Source organism: Spermophilus citellus (assembly GCF_964194105.1).
Source record: "Spermophilus citellus genome assembly, chromosome: 2".
In the NCBI taxonomy this organism is placed as follows: Eukaryota; Metazoa; Chordata; class Mammalia; order Rodentia; family Sciuridae; genus Spermophilus; species Spermophilus citellus.
This window is the reverse complement of record NC_138183.1, coordinates 97063724-97076786: the sequence shown is the minus strand read 5'-3', so window position 1 is coordinate 97076786 and position 13063 is coordinate 97063724.

Here is a 13063-nt window from a genome sequence, read left to right as displayed (position 1 = left end):
CGTTCTATCTCTACGTTTTGTTTCCTCTTAATGGAGCCCTAAGCAGTGACTGGCGAGAAACCCTTTCATGGAACGGGGTGGCCAAGATTCCAAAAATTACGAATCTCCAGAAATCTCAGCAAATATTTTTTCACCCAAACTGGATGATACTTTCAGGTAATGATCAGTACACTAAGGCGACTTGGTTCCCCAAATTTCGTTCTTCTATGTTGAAGCGTTCATTTCCAGTAACAGTTTGAATTTTTAGGTTTCACTCTGTTTTCTCCTATATTGATAGATGTATTTGGAACTCTAAATCCAACACGGTTTGTGCTAGCTTCTTGAAACTTGACACAACAAAGTAGTTTGACGTTCTATCTCTACGTTTTGTTTCCTCTTGATGTAGCCCTAAGCAGTGACTGGCGAGAAACACTTTCATGGGAAGGGGTTGCCAAGCTTCCAAAAATTACGAATCTCCAGAAATCTCAGCAAATATTTTTTCACCCAAACTGGATGATACTTTCAGGTAATGATCAGTACACTAAGGCGACTTGGTTCCACAAATTTCGTTCTTCTATGTTGAAGCGTTCATTTCCAGTAACAGTTTGAATTTTTAGGTTTCACTCTGTTTTCTCCTATATTGATAGATGTATTTGGAACTCTAAATCCAACACGGTTTGTGCTAGCTTCTTGAAACTTGACACAACAAAGTAGTCTCACGTTCTATCTCTACGTTTTGTTTCCTCTTAATGGAGCCCTAAGCAGTGACTGGCGAGAAACCCTTTCATGGAACGGGGTTGCCAAGCTTCCAAAAATTACGAATCTCCAGAAATCTCAGCAAATATTTTTTCACCCAAACTGGATGATACTTTCAGGTAATGATCAGTACACTAAGGCGACTTGGTTCCCCAAATTTCGTTCTTCTATGTTGAAGCGTTCATTTCCAGTAACAGTTTGAATTTTTAGGTTTCACTCTGTTTTCTCCTATATTGATAGATGTATTTGGAACTCTAAATCCAACACGGTTTGTGCTAGCTTCTTGAAACTTGACACAACAAAGTAGTTTGACGTTTATCTCTACGTTTTGTTTCCTCTTGATGTAGCCCTAAGCAGTGACTGGCGAGAAACACTTTCATGGGAAGGGGTTGCCAAGCTTCCAAAAATTACGAATCTCCAGAAATCTCAGCAAATATTTTTTCACCCAAACTGGATGATACTTTCAGGTAATGATCAGTACACTAAGGCGACTTGGTTCCCCAAATTTCGTTCTTCTATGTTGAAGCGTTCATTTCCAGTAACAGTTTGAATTTTTAGGTTTCACTCTGTTTTCTCCTATATTGATAGATGTATTTGGAACTCTAAATCCAACACGGTTTGTGCTAGCTTCTTGAAACTTGACACCACAAAGTAGTTTCATGTTCTCTCTCTACGTTTTGTTTCCTCTTGATGTAGCCCTAAGCAGTGACTGGCGAGAAACACTTTCATGGGAAGGGGTTGCCAAGCTTCCAAAAATTACGAATCTCCAGAAATCTCAGCAAATATTTTTTCACCTAAACTGGATGATACTTTCAGGTAATGATCAGTACACTAAGGCGACTTGGTTCCCCAAATTCGTTCTTCTATGTTGAAGCGTTCAATTCCAGTAACAGTTTGAATTTTTAGGTTTCACTCTGTTTTCTCCTATATTGATAGATGTATTTGGAACTCTAAATCCAACACGGTTTGTGCTAGCTTCTTGAAACTTGACACAACAAAGTAGTTTCACGTTCTATCTCTACGTTTTGTTTCCTCTTGATGTAGCCCTAAGCAGTGACTGGCAAGAAACCCTTTCATGGGAAGGGGTTGCCACGCTTCCAAAAATTACGAATCTCCAGAAATCTCAGCAAATATTTTTTCACCCAAACTGGATGATACTTTCAGGTAATGATCAGTACACTAAGGCAACTTGGTTCCCCAAATTTCGTTCTTCTATGTTGAAGCGTTCATTTCCAGTAACAGTTTGAATTTTTAGGTTTCACTCTGTTTTCTCCTATATTGATAGATGTATTTGGAACTCTAAATCCAACACGGTTTGTGCTAGCTTCTTGAAACTTGACACAACAAAGTAGTTTCATGTTCTATCTCTACGTTTTGTTTCCTCTTGATGTAGCCCTAAGCAGTGACTGGCGAGAAACACTTTCATGGGAAGGGGTTGCCAAGCTTCCAAAAATTACGAATCTCCAGAAATCTCAGCAAATATTTTTTCACCCAAACTGGATGATACTTTCAGGTAATGATCAGTACACTAAGGCGACTTGTTTCCCCAAATTTCGTTCTTCTATGTTGAAGCGTTCATTTCCAGTAACAGTTTGAATTTTTAGGTTTCACTCTGTTTTCTCCTATATTGATAGATGTATTTGGAACTCTAAATCCAACACGGTTTGTGCTAGCTTCTTGAAACTTGACACAACAAAGTAGTCTCACGTTCTATCTCTACGTTTTGTTTCCTCTTAATGGAGCCCTAAGCAGTGACTGGCGAGAAACCCTTTCATGGAACGGGGTTGCCAAGCTTCCAAAAATTACGAATCTCCAGAAATCTCAGCAAATATTTTTTCACCCAAACTGGATGATACTTTCAGGTAATGATCAGTACACTAAGGCGACTTGGTTCCCCAAATTTCGTTCTTCTATGTTGAAGCGTTCATTTCCAGTAACAGTTTGAATTTTTAGGTTTCACTCTGTTTTCTCCTATATTGATAGATGTATTTGGAACTCTAAATCCAACACGGTTTGTGCTAGCTTCTTGAAACTTGACACAACAAAGTAGTCTCACGTTCTATCTCTACGTTTTGTTTCCTCTTAATGGAGCCCTAAGCAGTGACTGGCGAGAAACCCTTTCATGGAACGGGGTTGCCAAGCTTCCAAAAATTACGAATCTCCAGAAATCTCAGCAAATATTTTTTCACCCAAACTGGATGATACTTTCAGGTAATGATCAGTACACTAAGGCGACTTGGTTCCCCAAATTTCGTTCTTCTATGTTGAAGCGTTCATTTCCAGTAACAGTTTGAATTTTTAGGTTTCACTCTGTTTTCTCCTATATTGATAGATGTATTTGGAACTCTAAATCCAACACGGTTTGTGCTAGCTTCTTGAAACTTGACACAACAAAGTAGTTTCACGTTCTATCTCTACGTTTTGTTTCCTCTTGATGTAGCCCTAAGCAGTGACTGGCGAGAAACACTTTCATGGGAAGGGGTTGCCAAGCTTCCAAAAATTACGAATCTCCAGAAATCTCAGCAAATATTTTTTCACCCAAACTGGATGATACTTTCAGGTAATGATCAGTACACTAAGGCGACTTGGTTCCCCAAATTTCGTTCTTCTATGTTGAAGCGTTCATTTCCAGTAACAGTTTGAATTTTTAGGTTTCACTCTGTTTTCTCCTATATTGATAGATGTGTTTGGAACTCTAAATCCAACACGGTTTGTGCTAGCTTCTTGAAACTTGACACAACAAATTAGTTTCACGTTCTATCTCTACGTTTGGTTTCCTCTTGATGTAGCCCTAAGCAGTGACTGGCGAGAAACACTTTCATGGGAAGGGGTTGCCAAGCTTCCAAAAATTACGAATCTCCAGAAATCTCAGCAAATATTTTTTCACCCAAACTGGATGATACTTTCAGGTAATGATCAGTACACTAAGGCGACTTGGTTCCCCAAATTTCGTTCTTCTATGTTGAAGCGTTCATTTCCAGTAACAGTTTGAATTTTTAGGTTTCATTCTGTTTTCTCCTATATTGATAGATGTATTTGGAACTCTAAATCCAACACGGTTTGTGCTAGCTTCTTGAAACTTGACACAACAAAGTAGTCTCACGTTCTATCTCTACGTTTTGTTTCCTCTTAATGGAGCCCTAAGCAGTGACTGGCGAGAAACACTTTCATGGGAAGGGGTTGCCAAGATTCCAAAAATTAAGAATCTCCAGAAATCTCAGCAAATATTTTTTCACCCAAACTGGATGATACTTTCAGGTAATGATCAGTACACTAAGGCGACTTGGTTCCCCAAATTTCGTTCTTCTATGTTGAAGCGTTCATTTCCAGTAACAGTTTGAATTTTTAGGTTTCACTCTGTTTTCTCCTATATTGATAGATGTATTTGGAACTCTAAATCCAACACGGTTTGTGCTAGCTTCTTGAAACTTGACACCACAAAGTAGTTTCATGTTCTTTCTCTACGTTTTGTTTCCTCTTGATATAGCCCTAAGCAGTGACTGGCGAGAAACACTTTCATGGGAAGGGGTTGCCAAGCTTCCAAAAATTACGAATCTCCAGAAATCTCAGCAAATATTTTTTCACCCAAACTGGATGATACTTTCAGGTAATGATCAGTACACTAAGGCGACTTGGTTCCCCAAATTCGGTCTTCTATGTTGAAGCGTTCAATTCCAGTAACAGTTTGAATTTTTAGGTTTCACTCTGTTTTCTCCTATATTGATAGATGTATTTGGAACTCTAAATCCAACACGGTTTGTGCTAGCTTCTTGAAACTTGACACAACAAAGTAGTTTCACGTTCTATCTCTACGTTTTGTTTCCTCTTGATGTAGCCCTAAGCAGTGACTGGCAAGAAACCCTTTCATGGGAAGGGGTTGCCACGCTTCCAAAAATTACGAATCTCCAGAAATCTCAGCAAATATTTTTTCACCCAAACTGGATGATTCTTTCAGGTAATGATCAGTACACTAAGGCAACTTGGTTCCCCAAATTTCGTTCTTCTATGTTGAAGCGTTCATTTCCAGTAACAGTTTGAATTTTTAGGTTTCACTCTGTTTTCTCCTATATTGATAGATGTATTTGGAACTCTAAATCCAACACGGTTTGTGCTAGCTTCTTGAAACTTGACACAACAAAGTAGTTTCACGTTCTATCTCTACGTTTTGTTTCCTCTTGATGTAGCCCTAAGCAATGACTGGCGAGAAACACTTTCATGGGAAGGGGTTGCCAAGCTTCCAAAAATTACGAATCTCCAGAAATCTCAGCAAATATTTTTTCACCCAAACTGGATGATACTTTCAGGTAATGATCAGTACACTAAGGCGACTTGGTTCCCCAAATTTCGTTCTTCTATGTTGAAGCGTTCATTTCCAGTAACAGTTTGAATTTTTAGGTTTCACTCTGTTTTCTCCTATATTGATAGATGTATTTGGAACTCTAAATCCAACACGGTTTGTGCTAGCTTCTTGAAACTTGACACAACAAAGTAGTCTCACGTTCTATCTCTACGTTTTGTTTCCTCTTAATGGAGCCCTAAGCAGTGACTGGCGAGAAACCCTTTCATGGAACGGGGTTGCCAAGCTTCCAAAAATTACGAATCTCCAGAAATCTCAGCAAATATTTTTTCACCCAAACTGGATACTTTCAGGTAATGATCAGTACACTAAGGCGACTTGGTTCCCCAAATTTCGTTCTTCTATGTTGAAGCGTTCATTTCCAGTAACAGTTTGAATTTTTAGGTTTCACTCTGTTTTCTCCTATATTGATAGATGTATTTGGAACTCTAAATCCAACACGGTTTGTGCTAGCTTCTTGAAACTTGACACAACAAAGTAGTTTGACGTTCTATCTCTACGTTCGCTTTCCTCTTGATGTAGCCCTAAGCAGTGACTGGCGAGAAACACTTTCATGGGAAGGGGTTGCCAAGCTTCCAAAAATTACGAATCTCCAGAAATCTCAGCAAATATTTTTTCACCCAAACTGGATGATACTTTCAGGTAATGATCAGTACACTAAGGCGACTTGGTTCCCCAAATTCGTTCTTCTATGTTGAAGCGTTCAATTCCAGTAACAGTTTGAATTTTTAGGTTTCACTCTGTTTTCTCCTATATTGATAGATGTATTTGGAACTCTAAATCCAACACGGTTTGTGCTAGCTTCTTGAAACTTGACACAACAAAGTAGTTTCACGTTCTATCTCTACGTTTTGTTTCCTCTTGATGTAGCCCTAAGCAGTGACTGGCAAGAAACCCTTTCATGGGAAGGGGTTGCCACGCTTCCAAAAATTACGAATCTCCAGAAATCACAGCAAATATTTTTTCACCCAAACTGGATGATACTTTCAGGTAATGATCAGTACACTAAGGCGACTTGGTTCCCCAAATTTCGTTCTTCTATGTTGAAGCGTTCATTTCCAGTAACAGTTTGAATTTTTAGGTTTCACTCTGTTTTCTCCTATATTGATAGATGTATTTGGAACTCTAAATCCAACACGGTTTGTGCTAGCTTCTTGAAACTTGACACAACAAAGTAGTTTCACGTTCTATCTCTACGTTTTCTTTCCTCTTGATGTAGCCCTAAGCAGTGACTGGCGAGAAACACTTTCATGGGAAGGGGTTTCCAAGCTTCCAAAAATTACGAATCTCCAGAAATCTCAGCAAATATTTTTTCACCCAAACTGGATGATACTTTCAGGTAATGATCAGTACACTAAGGCGACTTGGTTCCCCAAATTTCGTTCTTCTATGTTGAAGCGTTCATTTCCAGTAACAGTTTGAATTTTTAGGTTTCACTCTGTTTTCTCCTATATTGATAGATGTATTTGGAACTCTAAATCCAACACGGTTTGTGCTAGCTTCTTGAAACTTGACACAACAAAGTAGTCTCACGTTCTTTCTCTACGTTTTGTTTCCTCTTAATGGAGCCCTAAGCAGTGACTGGCGAGAAACCCTTTCATGGAACGGGGTTGCCAAGCTTCCAAAAATTACGAATCTCCAGAAATCTCAGCAAATATTTTTTCACCCAAACTGGATGATACTTTCAGGTAATGATCAGTACACTAAGGCGACTTGGTTCCCCAAATTTCGTTCTTCTATGTTGAAGCGTTCATTTCCAGTAACAGTTTGAATTTTTAGGTTTCACTCTGTTTTCTCCTATATTGATAGATGTATTTGGAACTCTAAATCCAACACGGTTTGTGCTAGCTTCTTGAAACTTGAGACAACAAAGTAGTTTGACGTTCTATCTCTACGTTTTGTTTCCTCTTGATGTAGCCCTAAGCAGTGACTGGCGAGAAACACTTTCATGGGAAGGGGTTGCCAAGCTTCCAAAAATTACGAATCTCCAGAAATCTCAGCAAATATTTTTTCACCCAAACTGGATGATACTTTCAGGTAATGATCAGTACACTAAGGCGACTTGGTTCCCCAAATTTCGTTCTTCTATGTTGAAGCGTTCATTTCCAGTAACAGTTTGAATTTTTAGGTTTCACTCTGTTTAATCCTATATTGATAGATGTGTTTGGAACTCTAAATCCAACACGGTTTGTGCTAGCTTCTTGAAACTTGACACAACAAAGTAGTTTCACGTTCTATATCTACGTTTTGTTTCCTCTTGATGTAGCCCTAAGCAGTGACTGGCGAGAAACACTTTCATAGGAAGGGGTTGCCAAGCTTCCAAAAATTACGAATCTCCAGAAATCTCAGCAAATATTTTTTCACCCAAACTGGATGATACTTTCAGGTAATGATCAGTACACTAAGGCGACTTGGTTCCCCAAATTTCGTTTTTCTATGTTGAAGCGTTCATTTCCAGTAACAGTTTGAATTTTTAGGTTTCACTCTGTTTTCTCCTATATTGATAGATGTATTTGGAACTCTAAATCCAACACCGTTTGTGCTAGCTTCTTGAAACTTGACACAACAAAGTAGTCTCACGTTCTTTCTCTACGTTTTGTTTCCTCTTAATGGAGCCCTAAGCAGTGACTGGCGAGAAACCCTTTCATTGAACGGGGTTGCCAAGCTTCCAAAAATTACGAATCTCCAGATATCTCAGCAAATATTTTTTCACCCAAACTGGATGATACTTTCAGGTAATGATCAGTACACTAAGGCGACTTGGTTCCCCAAATTTCGTTCTTCTATGTTGAAGCGTTCATTTCCAGTAAAAATTTGAATTTTTAGGTTTCACTCTGTTTTCTCCTATATTGATAGATGTATTTGGAACTCTAAATCCAACACGGTTTGTGCTAGCTTCTTGAAACTTGACACCACAAAGTAGTTTCATGTTCTCTCTCTACGTTTTGTTTCCTCTTGATGTAGCCCTAAGCAGTGACTGGCGAGAAACACTTTCATGGGAAGGGGTTGCCAAGCTTCCAAAAATTACGAATCTCCAGAAATCTCAGCAAATATTTTTTCACCCAAACTGGATGATACTTTCAGGTAATGATCAGTACACTAAGGCGACTTGGTTCCCCAAATTCGTTCTTCTATGTTGAAGCGTTCAATTCCAGTAACAGTTTGAATTTTTAGGTTTCACTCTGTTTTCTCCTATATTGATAGATGTATTTGGAACTCTAAATCCAACACGGTTTGTGCTAGCTTCTTGAAACTTGACACAACATAGTAGTTTCACGTTCTATCTCTACGTTTTGTTTCCTCTTGATGTAGCCCTAAGCAGTGACTGGCAAGAAACCCTTTCATGGGAAGGGGCTGCCACGCTTCCAAAAATTACGAATCTCCAGAAATCTCAGCAAATATTTTTTCACCCAAACTGGATGATACTTTCAGGTAATGATCAGTACACTAAGGCGACTTGGTTCCCAAAATTTCGTTCTTCTATGTTGAAGCGTTCATTTCCAGTAACAGTTTGAATTTTTAGGTTTCACTCTGTTTTCTCCTATATTGATAGATGTATTTGGAACTCTAAATCCAACACGGTTTGTGCTAGCTTCTTGAAACTTGACACAACAAAGTAGTCTCACGTTCTATCTCTACGTTTTGTTTCCTCTTGATGTAGCCCTAAGCAGTGACTGGCGAGAAACACTTTCATGGGAAGGGGTTGCCAAGCTTCCAAAAATTACGAATCTCCAGAAATCTCAGCAAATATTTTTTCACCCAAACTGGATGATACTTTCAGGTAATGATCAGTACACTAAGGCGACTTGGTTCCCCAAATTTCGTTCTTCTATGTTGAAGCGTTCATTTCCAGTAACAGTTTGAATTTTTAGTTTCACTCTGTTTTCTCCTATATTGATAGATGTATTTGGAACTCTAAATCGAACACGGTTTGAGCTAGCTTCTTGAAACTTGACACAACAAAGTAGTTTCACGTTCTATCTCTACGTTTTGTTTCCTCTTGATGTAGCCCTAAGCAGTGACTGGCAAGAAACCCTTTCATGGGAAGGGGTTGCCACGCTTCCAAAAATTACGAATCTCCAGAAATCTCAGCAAATATTTTTTCGCCCAAACTTAATGATACTTTCAGGTAATGATCAGTACACTAAGGCGACTTGGTTCCCCAAATTTCGTTCTTCTATGTTGAAGCGTTCATTTCCAGTAACAGTTTGAATTTTTAGGTTTCACTCTGTTTTCTCCTATATTGATAGATGTATTTGGAACTCTAAATCCAACACGGTTTGTGCTAGATTCTTGAAACTTGTCACAACAAAGTAGTTTCACGTTCTATCTCTACGTTTTGTTTCCTCTTGATGTAGCCCTAAGCAGTGACTGGCGAGAAACACTTTCATGGGAAGGGGTTGCCAAGCTTCCAAAAATTACGAATCTCCAGAAATCTCAGCAAATATTTTTTCACCCAAACTGGATGATACTTTCAGGTAATGATCAGTACACTAAGGCGACTTGGTTCCCCAAATTTCGTTCTTCTATGTTGAAGCGTTCATTTCCAGTAACAGTTTGAATTTTTAGGTTTCACTCTGTTTTCTCCTATATTGATAGATGTATTTGGAACTCTAAATCCAACACGGTTTGTGCTAGCTTCTTGAAACTTGACACAACAAAGTAGTTTGACGTTCTATCTCTACGTTTTGTTTCCTCTTGATGTAGCCCTAAGCAGTGACTGGCGAGAAACACTTTCATGGGAAGGGGTTGCCAAGCTTCCAAAAATTACGAATCTCCAGAAATCTCAGCAAATATTTTTTCACCCAAACTGGATGATACTTTCAGGTAATGATCAGTACACTAAGGCGACTTGGTTCCCCAAATTTCGTTCTTCTATGTTGAAGCGTTCATTTCCAGTAACAGTTTGAATTTTTAGGTTTCACTCTGTTTAATCCTATATTGATAGATGTGTTTGGAACTCTAAATCCAACACGGTTTGTGCTAGCTTCTTGAAACTTGACACAACAAAGTAGTTTCACGTTCTATATCTACGTTTTGTTTCCTCTTGATGTAGCCCTAAGCAGTGACTGGCGAGAAACACTTTCATAGGAAGGGGTTGCCAAGCTTCCAAAAATTACGAATCTCCAGAAATCTCAGCAAATATTTTTTCACCCAAACTGGATGATACTTTCAGGTAATGATCAGTACACTAAGGCGACTTGGTTCCCCAAATTTCGTTTTTCTATGTTGAAGCGTTCATTTCCAGTAACAGTTTGAATTTTTAGGTTTCACTCTGTTTTCTCCTATATTGATAGATGTATTTGGAACTCTAAATCCAACACCGTTTGTGCTAGCTTCTTGAAACTTGTCACAACAAAGTAGTTTCACGTTCTATCTCTACCTTTTGTTTCCTCTTGATGTAGCCCTAAGCAGTGACTGGCGAGAAACACTTTCATGGGAAGGGGTTGCCAAGCTTCCAAAAATTACGAATCTCCAGAAATCTCAGCAAATATTTTTTCACCCAAACTGGATGATACTTTCAGGTAATGATCAGTACACTAAGGCGACTTGGTTCCCCAAATTTCGTTCTTCTATGTTGAAGCGTTCATTTCCAGTAAAAGTTTGAATTTTTAGGTTTCACTCTGTTTTCTCCTATATTGATAGATGTATTTGGAACTCTAAATCCAACACGGTTTGTGCTAGCTTCTTGAAACTTGACACCACAAAGTAGTTTCATGTTCTCTCTCTACGTTTTGTTTCCTCTTGATGTAGCCCTAAGCAGTGACTGGCGAGAAACACTTTCATGGGAAGGGGTTGCCAAGCTTCCAAAAATTACGAATCTCCAGAAATCTCAGCAAATATTTTTTCACCCAAACTGGATGATACTTTCAGGTAATGATCAGTACACTAAGGCGACTTGGTTCCCCAAATTCGTTCTTCTATGTTGAAGCGTTCAATTCCAGTAACAGTTTGAATTTTTAGGTTTCACTCTGTTTTCTCCTATATTGATAGATGTATTTGGAACTCTAAATCCAACACGGTTTGTGCTAGCTTCTTGAAACTTGACACAACAAAGTAGTTTCACGTTCTATATCTACGTTTTGTTTCCTCTTGATGTAGCCCTAAGCAGTGACTGGCAAGAAACCCTTTCATGGGAAGGGGCTGCCACGCTTCCAAAAATTACGAATCTCCAGAAATCTCAGCAAATATTTTTTCACCCAAACTGGATGATACTTTCAGGTAATGATCAGTACACTAAGGCGACTTGGTTCCCAAAATTTCGTTCTTCTATGTTGAAGCGTTCATTTCCAGTAACAGTTTGAATTTTTAGGTTTCACTCTGTTTTCTCCTATATTGATAGATGTATTTGGAACTCTAAATCCAACACGGTTTGTGCTAGCTTCTTGAAACTTGACACAACAAAGTAGTCTCACGTTCTATCTCTACGTTTTGTTTCCTCTTGATGTAGCCCTAAGCAGTGACTGGCGAGAAACACTTTCATGGGAAGGGGTTGCCAAGCTTCCAAAAATTACGAATCTCCAGAAATCTCAGCAAATATTTTTTCACCCAAACTGGATGATACTTTCAGGTAATGATCAGTACACTAAGGTGACTTGGTTCCCCAAATTTCGTTCTTCTATGTTGAAGCGTTCATTTCCAGTAACAGTTTGAATTTTTAGGTTTCACTCTGTTTTCTCCTATATTGATAGATGTGTTTGGAACTCTAAATCCAACACGGTTTGTGCTAGCTTCTTGAAACTTGACACAACAAATTAGTTTCACGTTCTATCTCTACGTTTGGTTTCCTCTTGATGTAGCCCTAAGCTGTGACTGGCGAGAAACACTTTCATGGGAAGGGGTTGCCAAGCTTCCAAAAATTACGAATCTCCAGAAATCTCAGCAAATATTTTTTCACCCAAACTGGATGATACTTTCAGGTAATGATCAGTACACTAAGGCGACTTGGTTCCCCAAATTTCGTTCTTCTATGTTGAAGCGTTCATTTCCAGTAACAGTTTGAATTTTTAGGTTTCACTCTGTTTTCTCCTATATTGATAGATGTATTTGGAACTCTAAATCCAACACGGTTTGTGCTAGCTTCTTGAAACTTGACACCACAAAGTAGTTTCAAGTTCTCTCTCTACGTTTTGTTTCCTCTTGATGTAGCCCTAAGCAGTGACTGGCGAGAAACACTTTCATGGGAAGGGGTTGCCAAGCTTCCAAAAATTACGAATCTCCAGAAATCTCAGCAAATATTTTTTCACCCAAACTGGATGATACTTTCAGGTAATTATCAGTACACTAAGGCGACTTGGTTCCCCAAATTCGTTCTTCTATGTTGAAGCGTTCAATTCCAATAACAGTTTGAATTTTTAGTTTCACTCTGTTTTCTCCTATATTGATAGATGTATTTGGAACTCTAAATCCAACACGGTTTGAGCTAGCTTCTTGAAACTTGACACAACAAAGTAGTTTCACGTTCTATCTCTACGTTTTGTTTCCTCTTGATGTAGCCCTAAGCAGTGACTGGCAAGAAACCCTTTCATGGGAAGGGGTTGCCACGCTTCCAAAAATTACGAATCTCCAGAAATCTCAGCAAATATTTTTTCACCCAAACTTAATGATACTTTCAGGTAATGATCAGTACACTAAGGCGACTTGGTTCCCCAAATTTCGTTCTTCTATGTTGAAGCGTTCATTTCCAGTAACAGTTTGAATTTTTAGGTTTCACTCTGTTTTCTCCTATATTGATAGATGTATTTGGAACTCTAAATCCAACACGGTTTGTGCTAGATTCTTGAAACTTGTCACAACAAAGTAGTTTCACGTTCTATCTCTACGTTTTGTTTCCTCTTGATGTAGCCCTAAGCAGTGACTGGCGAGAAACACTTTCATGGGAAGGGGTTGCCAAGCTTCCAAAAATTACGAATCTCCAGAAATCTCAGCAAATATTTTTTCACCCAAACTGGATGATACTTTCAGGTAATG